This window comes from Lichenostomus cassidix, chromosome 4 (genome assembly GCF_008360975.1).
Source record: "Lichenostomus cassidix isolate B80296 chromosome 4, HeHo_3.0, whole genome shotgun sequence".
Classification (NCBI taxonomy): Eukaryota; Metazoa; Chordata; class Aves; order Passeriformes; family Meliphagidae; genus Lichenostomus; species Lichenostomus cassidix.
This window is the reverse complement of record NC_139484.1, coordinates 2,524,684-2,544,755: the sequence shown is the minus strand read 5'-3', so window position 1 is coordinate 2,544,755 and position 20,072 is coordinate 2,524,684. Positions and strand designations below refer to the sequence as shown.

The 20,072-nt window shown below is 39.4% G+C and overlaps 1 long non-coding RNA gene across 2 annotated transcripts in view; it reads left to right on the top strand.

The window, feature by feature from the left end:
• The window catches only part of LOC146437687 (uncharacterized), a 48,545-nt gene extending 32,542 nt beyond the window's left edge, over positions 1-16,003 (top strand). For both annotated transcript variants that reach the window (XR_014851950.1, XR_014851951.1), the window contains one exon: positions 15,749-16,003. This is a non-coding gene — a long non-coding RNA (uncharacterized LOC146437687). The remainder of the gene's footprint in view (positions 1-15,748) is intronic.
• Positions 16,004-20,072: the final 4,069 nt, after the last annotated feature.

The window sequence follows — 20,072 nt, the reverse complement described above, 5'->3', positions numbered from 1 at the left end:
ATACATGTGGAAAGAATGCAAAGCATAAGCCCTTCTGATTCACATTTTCTAAGCCATTTTGTCATCTCTGTTGTTCTCATCTGCTTGGTTTTCAATTTGTCTTTTAAAAATGTCATGTCCCCAACAGAACCAAATCAGTCCTGCTGCCGAAGCCTGAGCATTACTGAGCAGAGCAGCAGGATTATTGTCTTGGTTTGACATATACTGTTATTGTTAATATAGTCTAGTGTAGCATTTGTCCTTTTCCAGTGTAAGCATCTTACATGTGAATCTCAAGCAGTTTATGATTTAACTTCTAATAACTGTGTCTGTCTTTGTAGAAGGTTTCCTTGGCCCACATTTCTCATAAATATTTGCTTTGGGTTCAATATTCACTAGCATTGCAATTTTTTGGACTGTAAAAATAAATATATATTTTAAAGAGTACATATAAAATGCATTAGCCAATGGAAGACTAAGACAAAGTGATTCTCTGTGGCAGGGAATATGTGGGGAATATCACAGAATCACAGGACTTTTTTGTGGCAGATCAGCAATCCAAAGATATTTTTTCATCGTTGTTTAATGAATCTGAAGTAACTTGATTGTCATGGCGAATACAGACAGGCATGAGTGCAGCATTTTAATCATCCTGACATACTGCAGTAAAGCTCAGTGCTATTGCTGTTAATTCAGGGAGGATGAACACAGTGATGGTGACATTTGAAACAGAAGGGACAGTAGGCTCTTTATGGTAGAGTGCAAAAATGTGCTACCAAGATGTCACAGCTACAGATACCACCTCCTGAGTGTTGAAATGGATGTGGAAATCAGTAGCTGAAATAAATTGAGACTACCACTCTATTTTTAAGAAGGCAGAATATTTTTCACTGCCAAATATTCTGCCTTCTTAATATGTAAGTTGTACTGATGCAATAGTCAATTTTCTGTTTTCTCTCCTGTGACCACATGGACCACATCTTCCCAGAGGAAAAAAAATACTAGAGCTCTTCAAGTCCCCACTACATCTCAGAGCAGATTATATACAATTTTAGTAGTTTCTCCACAGATCAGAGAAAAAAAAAATCATTTTTTTCTGGGATCCTCAGAGTTCAAAGTGGTAGATCAAGAGCACGTGCTTGGCAGGGGAAGGTAATAAGACAGTCAGTGCTTGGTTGTTAAAAATGTCAGAGCAGAAGTGTGAGGTAAACAGTCATTGACTGCTACTAATGAAAAAAAAGAAAAGCCAAATATTTACTTGGAGTTTAACCATGTTAAAGAAACATTTTATCTATAATATGTATAGGATATAATGTAATTAGTGCATGGTTCCAGCTGTAAAACACACTGAGCAATCCCAGTTCCCATTGTGTGGCAATCCTGCAGTATCTTCACTGTGGGCACAGTAATTTCTACACCAGGAATAGGTTTGTATGGACTAAATGTGGCCACATATGGGAGTAATGGAGAGCAACTGCTAGACTTGAAATTCCCTCCCTGATTTATCCCATGGTGGCTTCATGTGCAGACAGTCTGGTCTCATTCCTTATGCCTCATTTGTGCAATCTCCTTCTGCAAGAGAAGTCAAGAGAAGAATGAGAGCAGGTTAAAATCTCAGCATGTTGATGATTCCTCTGAGAGTTGTGGGCACTTAGCACCTGCAGGATTGAGCCTCAAGGCACTTGTTTTTCCTTCACATTCAGACAAGTTTTCAGTTCATGAAATGAAACTGAATAGTGTATAAAATGGACGCTCAGGGTTCCTGTTGCTGTAATTCTATTAGAGTAAATGGCTGGAATATGAGGGAAGCCAAACGTTACTTTAACACATTAACTAGTCTTAGCACTATCCAGCTTCCCTTACTTTTCATTGCAAGAGTAGTGAAGTCAGCTTTGCAGGGCAGTTGTCAGCATTGAGGAATGAAGGGTAAGACATCCACTAAATTCTCCTCTGCACCATTTTCTCTGGATGAAATTCAGGATAATGATTTTGGCAGAGGAAGAGAATTCTTGAGAGCAAAAACTCTGCCTAGCAGTGTACTCAGCTTGTTTTCAGTGGGAAGACAGTGCATATGGACTGGGAAAATGAGCAAGGATGGGGGACTTGTGAGCTAGTTTTGGTTCTGCTGTACACAGATGTGCAGCACAGTAGAATTTTGACCTCTGCAACCACAAGAGAAACCCGGAGAAGTCATGGAAAGTCAGATGAATTATTCTGAAATATATGCAAAACATTTTTCTTAATTATTTATTGCAAATGCCCAGCCACTGGATTCCATGTATCAGAGCCTGTGGTCTGAGGGTAAACACTGCTGAGGGAGAAGGGGTAATACATTTCCACCTGAATTGATCACAGAGTTACTGTATACAAAAGCCCATATTAAGGTTTTATGAGTTTAGGTGTGGTAAGCCCAGTCAAAATTCTGCCATGTGATTACAGTAACAGATAAAATTTTATGATAAAGACAAAAAAAAAAGACAAGTCTTTGTAAATTGATTTGATTTGATAAGAATGCAGATATTCTGGTTTTGGTTATGTTAACCATTTAAACCTCCACTTTTTGGTAGAAATCCATCTAAAGTCAGTAAAGACTCAATGGCAGTTAGGAGGTTCTGAGCCTGGACATATGTTTTCAAATGCAGGTATCATGAAATACACCATAAAATACAAATACTTTTTCTGTCAGTAGACCTTAGGTTGCATATAGTGACAATTTGGGTTACAAATTATGAGGTGGTTGTTTGTTGGGTTTTTTTAGATTTAAATAAATATTTCACCATTACATTCTGTGTACTTTAAGGAGGGATTATAAAGAAATAGGAGAAAGTTATAAAATAGAAATTGATAAAAGGCTTATTTGGTGTTTGGGAGTCCTGTGCAAGCAGCTAAAAAAGTCTTTGGAACAGAACCAATCTCTGTGAAAGCTTTATTGATTACACAGAGAAAAGTCCATTTTAAACACTTTCATAGCTCTGTGTTGCCTGAGGAAGCAAAATCTATTACACTTAGATTATGAACTTTTTGTTTATGAACTCAGCTGTCTTAGTGGGCAGCTGGAAGAAACTAGCATTATTATTTTTTCTGTCTATAGAGCAGAGTTATTAAAAAGCCCATATTTTTCCCATGTCTCTACTGCTGCTGTTTTCAAAACATCCATGGTGAAATGGTTTGCCACATTCTCCAGCTGGAGCTGGAATGGTTGGCTCTTGGAATGTTCTTCCAGGTCAGACAGCTTCTCAGGTGCCCAAACCTCCTGGGGGTAAGATCTGGGCTGTACTCCCTGATTAATATTTGTATAATTGCTCCAGTTGCTTCAGGCATTTTTCAGGCTCCAGGCTGTTGTGCTGTGTTAGGAGAATGACTCAGATCTGTCCATGGTTAAATAAGGTGTGAAATAAGCTGCCCAAACAACTATCACTCATCAGGGTGATAATGCTGCTTTACACAAAGAATTTCCACCTTTCTTTGACCCAAGGAAAGGTCTAAGCCAGAGAGATGAGAGAGAAAAGAGTGATTATTTCTCTTTATTTAAGAGGGGTGAATGTTAGGCTGCAGGGGAGGAGAGTCTGGATTTGGAAGGTGCAAGAAATCTCCCCCTCAAGGGGAGAATAAAAGCTGCTGGAGGGGCAGGAAAAGAGAAGGGCACAGTGAGGCTCAGAAAGACAACAGGCTCTCTCTCAGCTGAAATCAGCAGTGGCTGTGAAACTTGTGGGTTGTGCAGGTCATGTCTGCCCCTGGTGTCTGAGATTGCAGCCACTGGGACTGAACTAATTCCTGGAGAGCAGGAAAGGTGAATTGTGTGTATGCTATGTGGTCACATATTTTTTCTGGCCTCCAGTGATGGGGCTGACATTTGGCATCTCATTGAGGGTGAAATGATGTGACCTGCTTGTTCTAGTGCTGGGTCTTTTATCAATTTGGGCTCATACCATCAATCCGACTGAAATTGGTACCTGAAGGTTCTTTAAGTCTCAGGAACTGTGAAGTTGATTAAATTGACTCTGAACCAGCATCTTCAAATGCTTCTGCCTGTCCCCTCCATTCCCCCAAGCTCAAAGCATGTAGAGAAAAGGGTAAAAATGATAAAATGCCTAACTTACTTCCACCTAAATCTTTCCTTGGAGCTTACAGTTCTTTTCCCTCCAAGTGACCCTCGCTTCTGACTGTGAGAAACAGAGTGTGCTGTGCACAGCATGTTTTCTCTCTCCTCTTGTAATACCTTGCCAGCCTGACAAGTTTTAATGACTCCTTGGAAGTGTTTTTTTTTTTTTTTAGCAACAAAATAGAAAAGGATGTGAGAAAGATTTCTTGTCTGTAATATCAAAAGTTAGAGTCTGCTCATTTGGACAATAGCACCAGGTAGCTGCACTTGTGCCATTGATTTATGTCTCATAGAAGTTGTGGATAAACACAGAAATGTTGGGAAAAAGCCTCAAAGCACTCACAGTTCTATTCTCTCTTACTCAGCTTCTCTTTTCAATATAATTCTGAATGAAAGCTTTAGCAGAAGAGTTCTGGCAGATTGTCAGGCATTCAAGTAGATTAAACTTCTTTCTTAGGATGAGCATTGTAGCAAAGGTAGGCTGGAGAAGTAGAAGATAAGGCAATGAAATGGTAGAATTCTTATAAAATTAGCAAACTCCCTACATTTAAGATCTAGGCATACCAGCTTTAATTTCTGTTAGCTGTGAAGTTGCAGGGCTTTTATTACAGTTTTACAGAGGTATATGTAAAATGTAAAACATTTAAACTTTCCAAAATTAGTGCGTTAGGATTCTTCAGCACTTTTCTCTGCACAAATCATAGTAAAAATTGTTTAATAAATAATAATCAAAATGTTTGCTCTTGATATGAGCGACAAGAATTTGCAAAAATTGCTGCACATGTAGCAAAATGCATGATTGCATAAGTAGGAACTGTTTTTCCCTCAAAATGGCTTTATTTTGATGAGTTTTTTACCAGCAGAGACTCAGTGATAAATGTGCACTGGTATCTGAGAGCAGTTTAGAAGAAATTCCAGATCCTCCATGGTAGGCAGTATGGGAATCACTGATTATTAGGGAAAGATCAGTACTGATTTCAATGAATTAGACTCCTCAGTTATTAAAAAAAACTCCAAACAAAACAACTGACTAACTAAATACATAAATAGAATTCTGTCCCACCAAATGGGTGTTTGTGTTTGCTTTCTGCTACAAGAGTATTTGGTGAAACTGTTAATTTTGTTAAGCTGTGTTTCCTTTAAAGGTATTTTACCCCAGTTTAGAACTTACCAAGTGCTTTCTACCTGCTGAAACAGTGCTGTGGGATTAAATAAGGGCCTCTAAATAAATGTTTGGGATCTTTAAACAAATTACCTTAATTTGAGGCTTCTGTCTGACAACACCGGATGTATCTGTGTTGTCTGAAACTGCTGCCTGAAAGGAGGGATGGTATTGACAAGCTTTAAATTGGTTTGTTTGGTTTTACTGAATTTTAATTAAAAAAGAATCAGAGGTCTCTAAAGTAGTCAGTGAGAAGGAAGATTATATTGGTGAAAAATCATGTGGGTAATTTACAAATATGCCTACCAATACCAGCCAGACATTTTCAGTGTGAACCAGACTCATCAGGCTAGGTTAGTCAAATTTAATTAATTTGCCTTCATGTATCTTTTGGCATATTGTTAATCTTTTTAGGCTTACACAGACTTTGACAACCAGACCAGAAACTCAGCTCTGTGAACAGGTGTTGTGGGCTGGAGACAGATTTGAACATCAGGTGTGTGCTGACAGGGAGTTAGAATGGCTCAAATTGCTTTTCTGAGCATTTCCTGCTTGCCTTGTGTTCATGGACAGAAAGAGCAGCTTTGAAAAAGAAGCGTCTCCCTTCCTTCCCAGCAGCCTGGGATATCAGACATGGGCAGAAGGATGTATAACCCATTGTCACCTACCTTCTGCTCCTTGAAACTCCGTCAGCTCATTCATGTAACTGTGTGCATTAATCATGGTTTTGGGCCAAAAGTATGGGAGCAGAACATGGCATTCCTTGGAGCCACTCTGTGCAGCAGAACTGATTCAGCTGCAGGGTCTGTGCAGATACAAACTTGAGACTTTGGTGATTAAAGAACCAGCGTCCTGGAGATTTTCTATCTTCTCTAAAACAATTTTTTTCACGGAATGTGCTAAGGTAATTATTTTCAGCCAGTGTTTTTTGTTCTACTTGTAATATTAAGGCTCGAGGTGAGAATTTGGGTTAGTAAGTAAGCAATGGCATGTGTGCTGTGATTAAAAAAATCCCACCAGATTCAACAGATGAACAGAAGCAATGTAAATAGTAAGGTAAAAGGGAAAATTTGGTTTCCATTTCTCTCTGAAAGTTTACTTAGCTTTTTGTCTGGGTAGACTTTTGATAGATTGTAGCCATGGAACTGTAAAAATAGAACTTACTTTTAGGTGCCTGTAATATCATCAATGTGGTGGTAAAGGCTGGCCTGCCCCCCTCACCTACCATATCACCTCTCTAAGTTATTATCCAGAGCAGTCTAGATCTTCCAACTGAGTGTAAAGTTTGAGTAGCCATGCCAGTTTATGAAAATTCTTAAAAAATAACTTCAAAAATTAAGTGCTTGCCTCATTAGTCTGATCTACAGGAAATGGAGAGTTACCAATTATAAATAAAATCCTTTAAATACAACTTAATTAGTTACATTTGTGAGTGCATTAGCTATATACAGTTCTGCTATTATAAAAATAATGCTAAGATAGGTGTAATATGTTTAGCTAGATGAGCTAAATGTTTCAGCCTCCCTTTTCAATAGGCACCTTTATACCTCACCTCTGATCCCTTTGAAGCTGGACTTCACTTGGCATCTTTATTCCTAGTATCATTTCCTTACTATATCATTGTTTACTGCTGGAATTCATGGGGACACTGGTGTCAATTCACCTTAATCTCATGTAGCTCATTAGCCTTTCAAAAGGTCTTCACTGGGGTCACAGATAATGTCATCTCTGGGAGAAAAATCTGATTTTTTTGTATTAAGTTTGTTGTTTGCTCTGCTCTGAAGCAGGAGCAGCTTTCGTCTGAACCAACTGCTCGGTTTCCAAATTTCAACTTTAATGATTCATTTAGAATGGCGAAAATGAACTCCATAAATTAGAATTGTCAAAATTGACATCCTTGTGCAGAACTTTGGGCAAAGTCATTGCAGCTGCTGTTGGTGTGAAGAGGCAGAAGGTGCTCAGTCAGAGATTGAGCCTCATGAGGTACCTTAGTGAAAACCAGAGGGGGAATGCGCTGGGCTCTGCTAGAGAGGAGTTAAAGGAACAGTCAGGCCACGGACAGAATAAGAAGCAAAAGGTAGGGGGAGAGAAGTCAGGCTAACAGAAGAATGAAAAGAATTATAAAAAAGGTAGAAAAATGTTAAGGGTGACTGATGGGTCAGAGGGTATGGGAGTCTAGTGATGGATCAGAGCCTGGAAAGGAGAAGGTCGTTGCAGACTGTCAGGAGGAGTTTCCATTAGCAGCTGGATTTTGGCTGGTGTGGAGGGGAAGGGGCCTCGGGCAGTTTGTGTAAACAGCGAGCTTGGAGGTGAGAGGGAGGAGAGCGATCTTTGGTGCTCGGAGGGGTGGAGGGGTGTGTGGGTGTGGGGGTGTGTGTGTGCATCCTGAAGGGCCAGTGACACCACCCAGGGGCAGCAGGGGCACAGGGCTGAGGAGAAGAGGTGATTCTGGTGTAGCCGTTCATCTGCACAGTGAATTCTAACCCAAACACAGCAAGCAGTTTACAGCAAGTGACCAGATCTGACCGGGGCAGTGCAGAGGTGGTGCTTCACCTGTTTGCTTCCGTGTCCGTGAGACGCTGCCCTTATGGACTTCAGTGCCACACTTACAGCTAACCATGCAGAGAATCTGATTATTTTACAAGAAGAGTTGGAGGCTTTAAATTGTTGGGTCCTGTAATCCCAACAGGGTTTTATCTTTTGAATTGATACCTGAAGTACTGTGAAAATAATGCTTTTTTCTTTTTGCTTCTTAGTGATAGATTTTTTTATTTGGTGAAGGTTTCAGACTAGATTTATGGAAACGTGTCATTATCCTCCTTCATTATGTGGATTTTTTAATGAAAGCTTCTAGAGTTCTAAGAACTCTATCATATCTGAAAAAACAGATCACATTAATCTCTAACGGGTTTTTTAATATATTTTAATAACATGATTAGAGAGGTAAAATGCCAGAGCTATATTTGTCCTTTTAGAAGACACTAGATACCAAAAGAAAGCCACCTTAGCAAATGAATTTTTATGATGTAAGCTGGGCTTGAATTCAAAACACTATTACACTTGGAACGTAAATGTGTTAAACTGAAATAACAAAATTAGAGCAGACAATAAATAAAACTCTGGGGGTGTGTTTTTACTGCCTTAACAAAATGAACTCCTTATAATTATGGAAATTATCACAATATCACTAATGGAAGGATTTTTCTGGGAAACAGACCAGACTGTCTGTCTCATTCCAGCAAGTTCAGACATTATCCATGGGGTTCAGTCAGTGCCATTCTGTTATCTGTTGCTAATTGCCACATACAATTGGTTATATTTATACAGTGGTCGTGATGAAAGCATCAGCCAGCAACAGCAAACCCCCAAAAGACACCTCCAGAGCAAATCTCAGTTTATTCATGCCACTGAAGAATGGCACTAGTCTCCTGAACAGATGGGGAGCATTTAATATTATAGTACAATTAAAAACATCCTTAATCAAAGAGCAGTACATTAAAAGAATTAGAGAAGGTTAATACTGGTGGCTTAATGCAGGGGAACAGCTTTTTTATTGAATTCCATTGGAACCCATTCTGCCTTTCTGCACACTTCAGCATGCAGCACTAGCTGAGGAGAATTGTGGTTGAGTACAGGACAAGGACAGGAGAGGCAGAAGGGAAAGAAAGAACTGATGTGAACAGAGATCCAAGCATCATTTCCTGATTAGTCAAAGACTTAGACATGCTGGTTGATACTCCGTTTCAGAGCTCTTAATGACAAGCATCCTCCCATACCTTTGGATACGATTTGCAAAGGGGATGTTTAAACCCATGTAATTCCAGTTGGAAAAAGCAGAGCTTCCTGATGCTGCCATGGTTGCAAAATCAAAATCTGTATGGATCCAAATTCTTGCAAAGTCTGTTTGAGTAGTGACCAGAATACTGGAATAAGTATTTAAGAATTTTCCATGTGAACAACTGGTTTGTGAAAGGCAGAGGGCAAATGTGAGTGTAGATTTGAGAGATGCATTTCCCCTGAGTTCCTGACACCTGATCTGAATTTCTGTAGTGTTCCTCGCAAATTACATCAAGTAAAAATGCTCCTTAAATTGTTTCTCTTATTTTAGCACTAATCTGTACATTTTCAGCCTCCTGTTACAATAACATGGTACTCTGTTTTTAGATCCTGCATCCAAGCATCTACTGCTTCTTATTTGCAGGATTTGGATGCTAATGGTAAAGCACTAGAAATAACAGTCCTTAAAATGAATTTATTCTCATTTAAAATTTTTTCTTATAACTTTTATATACTGCATTATTTGGGAATTAAAAAGGCCTCTTTTATTACCTATTCAATTTTGTGTTCCAAAACAGCTTTCGCTTAGTGTGTGCAGGAAAGTGCTGGAAATTTGAATTTATCAATTTAGATATATGAATCCCTATTGATTGTTTCTAATGCTTCTCACATGTACAGAACATGACTAACATCAGGTCAATCTACATCTGCATTATTATTCTCCTTAAACCCAGGTTATTGTTCATCAGAGTTTTTCTTAAATTTCCCCAGAGAACACACAGAAAAGGATTAATGTAAAATTTAATTTTAATAGCTATATAATGTGAATAGTAACGATCAGGAGAAACATTATTGAGATTCTTTCTGTAAAATTTTGTAGTGATTGTAGACATAGACACAACTAATTGTCCATGGCAATTTGAACTGCAGGAATTAGATTGGGATGTATGTTCTGTTTCCCATCTCTTTCACTGATTTTCACAAATAAGAGGCAAAATATGATCAGTGGTGTCCACTGATATTAAATTGTGCCTAGTTTCTTGTGTTGCCAGTGGCTTTCTTTTTCAATCACCTGCTTTACCCAGGGTTGGGATGGCCAGTGATTAACACCACACACAGGATAGCACCTTCGGGTCTGTGTGATGCAATCCTCACCAGCTACATTTTGAGCTGGCATTGCTAGATTCAATTTGGAATTAAGACCCACCAACTAATTTGCAATCCTGCCCAAAATAGGTCCCAGCTCACTTGAAATAAACTGCATAAGAGTCTGGGAGAGCTAACATAGCTGTGCTACTCCAAAAATGACAAATCTAACATGCAGCTTCTTAAACCCATGAAATATGCTGCCTCTGGCTTCAAAAGGGTATGAAGTTAAGCACATTGCTTGATAAAGAAACAGAAAGAACCCTGTTGAAGGGGAAGCTACCATCTGAAATTTTGGCTGAGGCTGAGATTTAAGATGCTGCATAAGAGCTCCATAAGATATTTCAAATAAGTAGGAGATTCAATACATGTGCCTGACTGACACAGCTTTGGGTATTTTGCCTCTCTATCAGGGGAGCTTGGAATCTTAGCAATGCATCTATTGCTTAGAATAACATCCTGAAAACTAAGTGGCTACAAATCGAATTGCTTTACTTGACCTGTGGTAGAAGAGGCCTTTCTCACAGTGTGTCAGCCTCAGGAGCTGGACTTGCAGCCTACATTTGTACTTCTAAAATAAGAAATGAATTCAGGCTGCTTGGCACCCAGAAGGCAAAAGGCACAACGTCCCACAAGCTCACGGAGCTGAACTCTCTTAACCTCACCAACAGGAAGGCTGTACCTAGGCTGCCTGAGGGGAATGGTCCCTGGACTATCCTGAGAGGCCAAAATCCAGCCGAGGGCACTGCCCCAGTGGAAGAGCAGAGCAAAGTGTGTGCCAGGGTCTCTGCCCAAGCCCCTGCCCTGGCAGGGCTTGGCTTCCAGCACAGGCACAGCTGTGCTATTAGGAGGAAGGGAAAATGTTTCTCCCCAGATTGCAACTCTAAAGCTTTATTTCCCCTTGATCGTAATGATGTCTCTCACCATTAAATGAACGACTTTTCATGCATTTGCTCACTCCAGAGTTGCTGGTGGAGGGAAAAAGAAGAAAAAAAGGTGCTTGTGATGTTTGTTTTTTGTTCTGTGGAACAGAAAATAACACCACCCTGCTGCCTTCCAGCAGTTCATTAAGCTGCACAGTGATGTTCCCACAAGGGAAGGATAAGCCTTGATATTTATGTTTTGACAGACTTTTTTGCATGGTTTCCTATGGAAACTAGATTTGTGCAATCACATGGGCAATGGCTGAGGAGAGGGAGGAACGAAAAGGAGGGCAAGGGAGATGGAGCAAGAGAAGGAGTCTGTCTGTCTGTCCGTCTGTCTGTCTGTCTGTGTGATCCCCACTGTTGTGCCACAGGCTGTTCTTCCCCTCTTGGTTGAGAGATTCCTTTTTATTCTCCAACACCTGGGAAGATGTTAGCCACACCTTCCTTGACTCTAACATGAGGAACCAGTAGACTAAACTCATAAGAGACTAGACTTCACTCATTCACGTGTTAGCAGAACTTCTTGCCCTCTTTTATATTTTTTTCCATAGGAACATCAGCGAAATCTATGTGAACATGAAAAAAAAAGTTTTTTTCTGAAATAGCTTTGTCAAATGAAAAGCCTTCAGCTGTTTGACTTAGACACGTACACATGGGCACACAGACATGCCATCTTTTTTTGTTAAACATATGCACATGCATAGACACAACAGATGTTTTTATCTGTGACAAAACTTCCATGGTTTAAAGTAACATAATAATCCCATTATTTTCTTGCTAGGGTTTTCTTTCTCCCATCTGGTAGACTGGCATTTTGCAAAGTGGTTGAAATGGTGTGGCTTTTAAAAATATTTTGAATTGTCTGGTCTGATAGACTAGAGCTGAAGGTAGAATTATTTTTGTGATAATCAATTATTGTGCTGAGACACAGCTGAAATTCAATCCAAATGTCTGAAAGTCCAAATCTCTCTAGACCATCTTGTTGATTATAAACACATCACATTCAGAACAGCTTTTTCTTCCCATAAATCTACATGATTTTATAAACAAAGGAAGAGAAAAATGGCCAAATTTTAAACAGATAGTGTTGGAAATCCTGGCTTCTCCCCAGACTAGATCCAAAGTCAGTCATGTAGATGGCACTTCTTGAAAATGGACGGTGTCCAGATGCAACACCATATTCCACAGCTACTATGCTGTGTTTTTTGAGCACTATACTGTTGTTTAAACTGCAAAGGTAATATATAGGGATGGAAAAGAAAGGCAAGCTTCCCAGCCCATGATTCTCTGTTCTATCCTTGCTAAGAAGAGAAATAGAATTACAAGTGAATCTCAAATATCAGTAAATCTATTTTTTTTCTAGGTTGCAGTCCAACAATATATTATTTCTGGTAGAAAAAAAAGTTAAATTCATATTGTTTACCTTCTGCAGTTACCCATCTAGTAAGAGTAAAAGTAGAAACTAGTTTTGTGAAATTGCTTTGAATAAGTAATGTACCTCTGATAGAGTGAGAAATGACAGTTGTTACATCAGGTTTGGAGGTGACTGGATGGATGGATGGATGGATCTGCATACATATAAAAGTTCATAATGCAGCAGAGATACTGCAAATGCTTCTCTGGCTTATTGGTAGCATTGAAGCAACATCTCATGTTAAACATAAACCCAGAAGCATTTTAAGTCGAAAATAACAATATTGTAAACTTGACAAACTTCTACAAAATCTGGTTTGTGATACAAATGACACCTCTTTGTCTGATTGAATTCTTACACGCTCTGTGTTTTGTGCCTCTGTAAAGAGGGATGGTTGGAAAACACTAAAACGAGTCCATGAAGTTTTGTAATTTCAGAATTGTGTGGGGTTTAGGACCCGTGTGGTTTTAGGCAAGTATTGTGCCATTGCACAGATCCTTTATACCAAAGTTACCAAAGAAGCAAAACTGCACAGTGTTAAAAAAGTCCTTCTTCCACACGAAAGATGGGCAACATCCTAAAACAGGAGAAAATCTCTTCAAGCAACTCAATTCTCAGGGAAGCTTCCCATTTTAAAAGTCCTGGGCTAAAATGATGAGGGAGTTTTGTGTGAGGCTTTTTTCCCAGCTGTCAATATGCTGCTCCTTGTTTGTTGAAGTGCCTAAGTGGACATGAGTCACGCTGACATTCCGGGTTCTGCATTCAGGGCAGGACAGCGCTGAGGAAAGGGAGCCCGAGGCCACACATGAAACAAAGGGAAGGAAACTGAGCACTGCCTGCCTGCCCATTGATCGGAGCATTGACCTCTCCCTGTGCAGAGCTGAGCAGAAACCTCTCAGAGAGTTTGGCCCCGGGCAGTTCAATCTGTATTTAGAGTAGCATAGGCTGCCCGTATTTTGCATTTCCCAGTGTTTCAGCTCGTGTTTGCCTCGTGTTTCATACCTTGATAATGTGTGCTGGAGGGAGAAGGGATAGAAATTGGGTTGTGGTCCTTCCTTGCAGTCTGTTATTAATTCTGTGCTTGAGAGACTTAGACCTTCTGCAGGATAAAAAGGGGCGTGGGGCAGCTCTGTCCTGCAAGAAACCTCTTTGCAAGGAGAGGTTTAGCTGAAAGACAAATTCACTGGCCAATCAAAAGACTGTGAGCCTGCTGCTGAAACTTCACAGTACCTGAAGGAAAAGTCCCTTGAGAAATATTAACAGGCTGTGGGACTAGCACGGTGAGTTTGCTGACCCTTGTCTACACAACAGAACTCATGGAATGATGGGTTTGTGATGGAATTTTGAGTAAGGCTCAGAATTGGCATGCAGAGTTATCTGGAGTACATAATTCTGTTGTTAAAGTAGAGTGTGTTGATATAATCTCTTCCAAAACTAGTGAAATACCCATATATATCCCAGTCCAATCACACTTGTAGGCATCTAAGGATGCCTTGCTTGTAGCCATACTAAGAATGCCTTAACATTACTTTAAGAGCACACCAATGATATTTTTACTTTCCTACTGAGTCATTTGCCTTTCTTATGCATGGTACAGTGTGATTTATAAGAATTGGGATGTCTTCTAGTGATATGTAGTAACACACCATTCAGCAAGGAAAAAGTAGTTTCATCTGGTTAATAATTCCATATTTCATTTGGTTGGCTCAATGAACCCTTACATATGGATTCTGAGGCTGTGCCTGCAGATGAATGTGGAGATAGAATTAGCAACAGAACCAAATGCAGAATGTTAAAAATGATCTGGAAAAGGTTTCAAATTCTTCATTTCTGTGACAAGAATTATAACTGGACTGGCAAATGGCACCAGGTAAATGAATTGTAGTGACAGTTAACTGTGACAATGGAGAAGAAAAGTAAAAATTCTGGTCATTATTTTTAGAACTTCAAGGTCATCATGTTTTAGTTGCTCTCAGATGTTGCAGCATGGAGTATTAGACAATTGTACCAGAACTAGATCTACATTAGTTAATTTTCCATGATTTTTCCATTCAGGCTACAATTCTCATTATTAGAATTGAAATTTTAGCATATATTTTTCTATTAATTTCCTTTATAAGACTATCATTGAAATAGTTTACACTGAGCTGTAATAATTTATTTTCATTCTTTCTTGCTCTGCCTTCATTTGAATGACAAAAATCATAACCAAAGTAGAAAATAGTGCAGATGTAATCCATTCTTGTGTCACAAATCATAAGAAGAAAAAAGCAAGGCAACAATTTATAGTTTAGACCTGCCTAAATTACTCATAGGAGTTAATACCAATTTTTCCTTGTCAAAATCTTTTTTTGTTCTCACAGTGGTTTATAAGTAATTTATGTGCAAAACATTGTAGCAGGCATACAAGATGGTATCTAATTATTCCAGTCAGAGAAATTTTAAAGCTGCAAATTTTAGGCCTTCAAACATGCCATGTGTTATGGTCTGGCTGCAGGGTACAGCAAAAATTTGAGAGATGCTGACTATGTAATTTCAGGTTTTCCAACACAAAAGTGTTGCAGGATACTTGGTGTAAAATAAATGCTCTTAAATTTGTAGGACTCAACTCACAGAGGTGTGGGAGAGCTTTTGCTATGTGCCAATCAGAAAAAGGAAATTTATCAAGCCACTACTGTAGCTTGAGTTGAAGTGGCATAGAATATGCATTTTAAATAGCATTATATTAAAATGTTTAAATGCTTCACTTGAAACAGAAGAAAGCATCCATTAGATTGCTCTTGAGCTCTGTCATTGCAGTCAGCTTGACATCACTTAGTTTTTCATGGTTTAAGTGCTGGCTGCTCTTTAATCCTAATTTCTCCCTAAGTGCTGTTTTTAGTGAACCTTTTTTTGCATTTTCAGTTGCAGGCAGAAGCCATTTTTAGGTCAAATCCTAAAAATTTAGTTAAATTTTAGTTAAATCCTAAAAATGCTGTCAGACACCGTAGAGGGAGGGAGAGAGAGCAGAAGCAGGAAAGCAAGCTTTGGCAGTTCATACCATGTCAGAAATGCCATCAGTGGGGTGCAGAGCTCTCTCTAAAACATCTCTAAAATACATGGACTGGGAGAAGAGGCTCTAGTTTCATGTGTCAGTGCTTCATCTCAAAGTGTGATTCTGCCTTTATATGGCATAAAATTGGTTTGTGCTCACATATATGTTGCTTACAGTGATTTTCTTTTAATATATTTTTAATTGTCAGAAACAAAAGAAGGAGAAGAAAGCTTTGGAAGCTTTGTCTGTAGTCTGAAAGCCAAAGCTCTGCCTTTTCTGCTTTCTGCCTCATCAGTCATGAAGATTTTGCAGGGAGAGCTGAGTTGATGCCAACGCTGGTAAGCCAAAATTGAAAGCAGCTCCCTTTTCTAGGACTCCATTAGCATTGCAGCACTAGCAGGACTAAACATGAATAGCCATTTATTTCAGTTACTGAGGGAATCAGCCATGTCTATGGATTTACACTGGCAGCAGCTCAGTTACATAAAAAGGCACAGAATGCAGAGTAGAACTGCTTAAGTGTTGGATGAATGCTGTTCTGGGGTTGCTGGCTGTCACTTCCCTGCTCTGTACATACATGTGTGATAAATAGCATCCATCCCAGGGACACGATGGACCATGGGACTCCTTCACCTCAGCTCATAACAGTGTTTGCCAGGGCACTGATTGTGCAAGGCTCAGAAATACCTGCACAGTGCTATCTACCAGCACTACTTACAGGGTTCCTATTGCCAGAATGGATCTCCTCATCCTTACTGAAACTAACTTACTTAAAACATCTGCTTTGCAGCCGTGGGGAATGCTAAATTACTTCTGTGCTTTTATTAAAAAGTATCTTGCACCAATTCAGCTTCTCCAATGTGCACAGTCTGCTGTTCAAATTACAGGCAAATATTTGAGGATGTCCACGTTGCAGTCTGTAATATTTAGTCAAGGTTATTAAGAAAGTAATACCAAATTAGAAATGTGTTGCTCTAATGTGAAACTATTCTTATTTAATTGAGGTTTTCCAATGATCACCGTAGATTTCATCCATTATCTCCCTGTCCCAAATGTGTATTAGCAGATTGCATTTGAACACAACAGGCCAAGGAATTCCATTCTGAAAGAAATACATGATGCATTCTTTTTGATATGCATGCTTGAATTTTGGTATCTTCTCAAAAGTGCCTGATTTCAGCAACTGTACATTTACATGATAAATGGTCACCTCCTTTCCCTCTGTCTAAAAGCTCAGTCAAAAAAGTATGAGCTGTATCAATTTACACAGTTCTCTTAATCTATTGAAAGAAAGGCGAGGAAGAACTATAAAGTGATGGAGGTACTGTTTGCTATACTAAGAAATTAAGAACTTCAGTATTTCTACATAGTTCTAAGTGAAAACCAGTCAGATAACTAATTTCCAGTTTGAAAACCATATAGTTTAAATCCTTATTTCTCATCTTCTTGACTAAAAGTTAAATCAGCTACACTGCAATGCCCAAACAGATATTAAATCAAAGCTACATCTGAAGAGCACAAGTTTCTTGCAACAAAATATGTATTTCTGTGTTTTCTGGCATCACATTTACTATCTGAATTTGGATTATCTATATTACCATTGTACATATAACAGCAAGGCTCAAAATACTTTTATGTCTGAATAAGTCACATTTCTTCTATAACAAACATTAAAGATATGCTGCTGTATTTAATTTCTGGAGAAAATGAAAGGCAAGCAAGTAGGGAAGTGGTTGCAGTAGGTGGTTTAAAACTGCTCATGCTCTGCAGAATTAATTAGACAGGGAACAAATGAAGTTTTATGGAAAATCAGTTAATACTCAGTGATACAAAAGTTGGCTTTGCCAAGGACACTTCATCATTCAGCAATGTTCAATACCCCAGTATTGGATCCACAGAACCTTGTCCCAAAGGCAGACTCTGATTTCAAATGAGCACTAGAGTGTTGTTTAGAACTTTGGAGGGTTGGGCAGAGGGGAAGCAGGCTCAGAGCATTGCCTACAGCCAGCATGGGCTGCCTGACTCCGTGTCTGGCTGGGAAATAAGGGAGCTGCTTTCAGACAGGGAAATCAGGCATAGAAATCAATGACAGGATTACTTATGTCGTAAATCCTGAGACCCTTGGCTCATTTCTGTGTAAAGCATTTTGTGCTTTATTTATTTATTTATGAAAATCCAAACCAGCACGTGGATATTTTCCATAGCCTCCTGAGACTAAGAGCAACTCTGAGGCTGCTCTTGAGTTACACTTGGGTCAGTTCCTTCTGCCCAGCCCAAAATTCACTACCACATAAAAAGGTTCAGACGCTCTTTCCTTTCTGCTCCACTGAGATCCTCTTCACAGCAGGAAGTCTGGACCAGGTAGATGAGCAATCAGACTGGCCTTTTCTCAGGTAGCAGAAGGCAGGTTTAGAGATCAGCTGTCATTCTGAGGCTGAGAACTAAATTCTCTGGGGGGAAAAGCCAAAAAAATGTGTGTGTTTGTAGATTATTAGATTAGATGGGGAAAATCTAGCTGGGCTGGAAGGAGGAGCAGAGAGATAAAAGAGGACAGGAGTCCCCTTGCAGGCTTTTGTCACACAAATTTCCTAAAATTGTGCTCGCTTCTGGAAGGCACAGATGGGCTGTAAAGGCTGGAGGCTGAGTGCCCACAGAGACACAGGAGCTTATTTATACTCACAGCTTCTGCCTTGCTGGGTACACCTCCGAGGGAGACTCTCCAACCAGCAGCTATTCTGAAGTGAATTATCTTCTCTGGTTTTCCTACATGAAAATCTTGCCACAGGGAAAGGAAACCCTTCCAGCTGGTCAGGCCCCAAACACTTCAAAACTGCGAGAATCTGTCTCTGTGTGGAGCTGCTGCATTCCTCTCCCCTGTTGTAAAGGCAGCAGCTAAATACACCTTCCTGAAGATCTGTACATCAGATGGAGATCAAAACAGACCTTTGAAACAGGTATGCCTTCAGTTTATTGCAGGGTACATCCTGCAGGGTGCTGCCTCTCCCAGTGTGATTCTTCTAGGCTAGGAAAAGCTCTTCCTTTATGACTCTTTCACTTCTGCCTCTTTTCCTGCCATCATGTAGAGCTGGTCTTGGCAACCTGTCTCTAGATTTTCAGGCAGATCACATTTGTTATCAGTACTTTTGCTGAGTGATAATCTGTTTATGATTTCTTGGAAGATTTCACAGTGTGGAAAAAAAGTAGCACAGGCATATTTTAAAGTAGGTGATAAAGGTGCAATTTATAGAAGACAAGTTCTACAAATTGTGCAAAGCTTGAATTTGGCAAAGAAATTACTCTAAAAAGATTTTAATGAAAACCTACCTTCATTTATATTGTAGGAATTCTTCATTTTGAGACCCAGGATATCATCAGCTGATTTAACACAGATCAAGTTCAGATCACCACTTGCCTTTCAATTCAGTAAACACATTTACTCTCCAGGATTTAGCTCTTCTAGTGAAACCACAAATCCAGAATAGTGCAGAAGTCCAGTTCAGCAAACAATATCTATTTAAAGCCATTGAACAGAGGGTAAGAGAGGAAAAGTCTGCCTGAATAACTTTTCCTCTCTTTGCACGTCATTGAATCTTTTTCTATGGTGTTTTTGGTTTTGGGATGACAGAGGTATTTCAGAGAAAGACTCTTTCATTGTGTTTCTGATGGAAAAATCAGCACCTTTTTGCCCTGCTGATTGTAATGTGACATTGCTGGCCAAGCATTATCTGCTTTGCCAAGGAGCTTACTGTGGACTGCTTTCTCTGGTAAGGAGGAGCTGGTTGGAGTCTTCCCAAAAGGACTGGTGAGTTAGAAGGTGAGGTTTGAGCTAAGTCATTAGGAGCCAAGTCACTGTGTGTGTAATTATGTTGATCAGTATTTACAACTGCACCTTTCCAAGGTCCCTGCACAGCTTAACTTCCTTGAGTGAATGTTCTACAGTGCTGTGTCCCACAGTGACCCCACAAAACACACAGCAGTAGTTATAAAACTAGTTTAAGAGTCCTGAGGAAATGGGTATTAACCTGATGAATTAATATTCCCAATCATAGACAGAAATCCAGTTCTAATTTTTTTTTTGTTTTAAAAAGTTTCTGACATGGATGGTATTTACTGCAAAAGACTTTATTAAAGTATATGACAGCTCATGCATGTAAATGAAATCTGAATTAGTACAAGCCACAGAGATGAGTCAGCAATGCAGATTTATGTATGTTTTAATGTGGTAAGAAGGGTCCTCTGAGAAGACAGAAAAAAATTATTTATATTCCCATAATTTAAGAAGAGAAGCCCCTCTCAGCAGCACTTGAATACCTTGAAGGATATACATGAGGACTTTTCATAAATTACCTGGTGCATGTAAAATAAAGGTTATTCAGAGTAATTATGTAGGACAGTCTAATGAAGTAGGGCTGGAATTTACTTGAGTCCATTAATATCATTTGTGTCCTGTCAGAGAAAAATCAATTAGAGGTGTACATCAGGGGATTGCACTTTGTTCTGAAAAGGTGGAGCATGTACTAAATCCCCTTGGA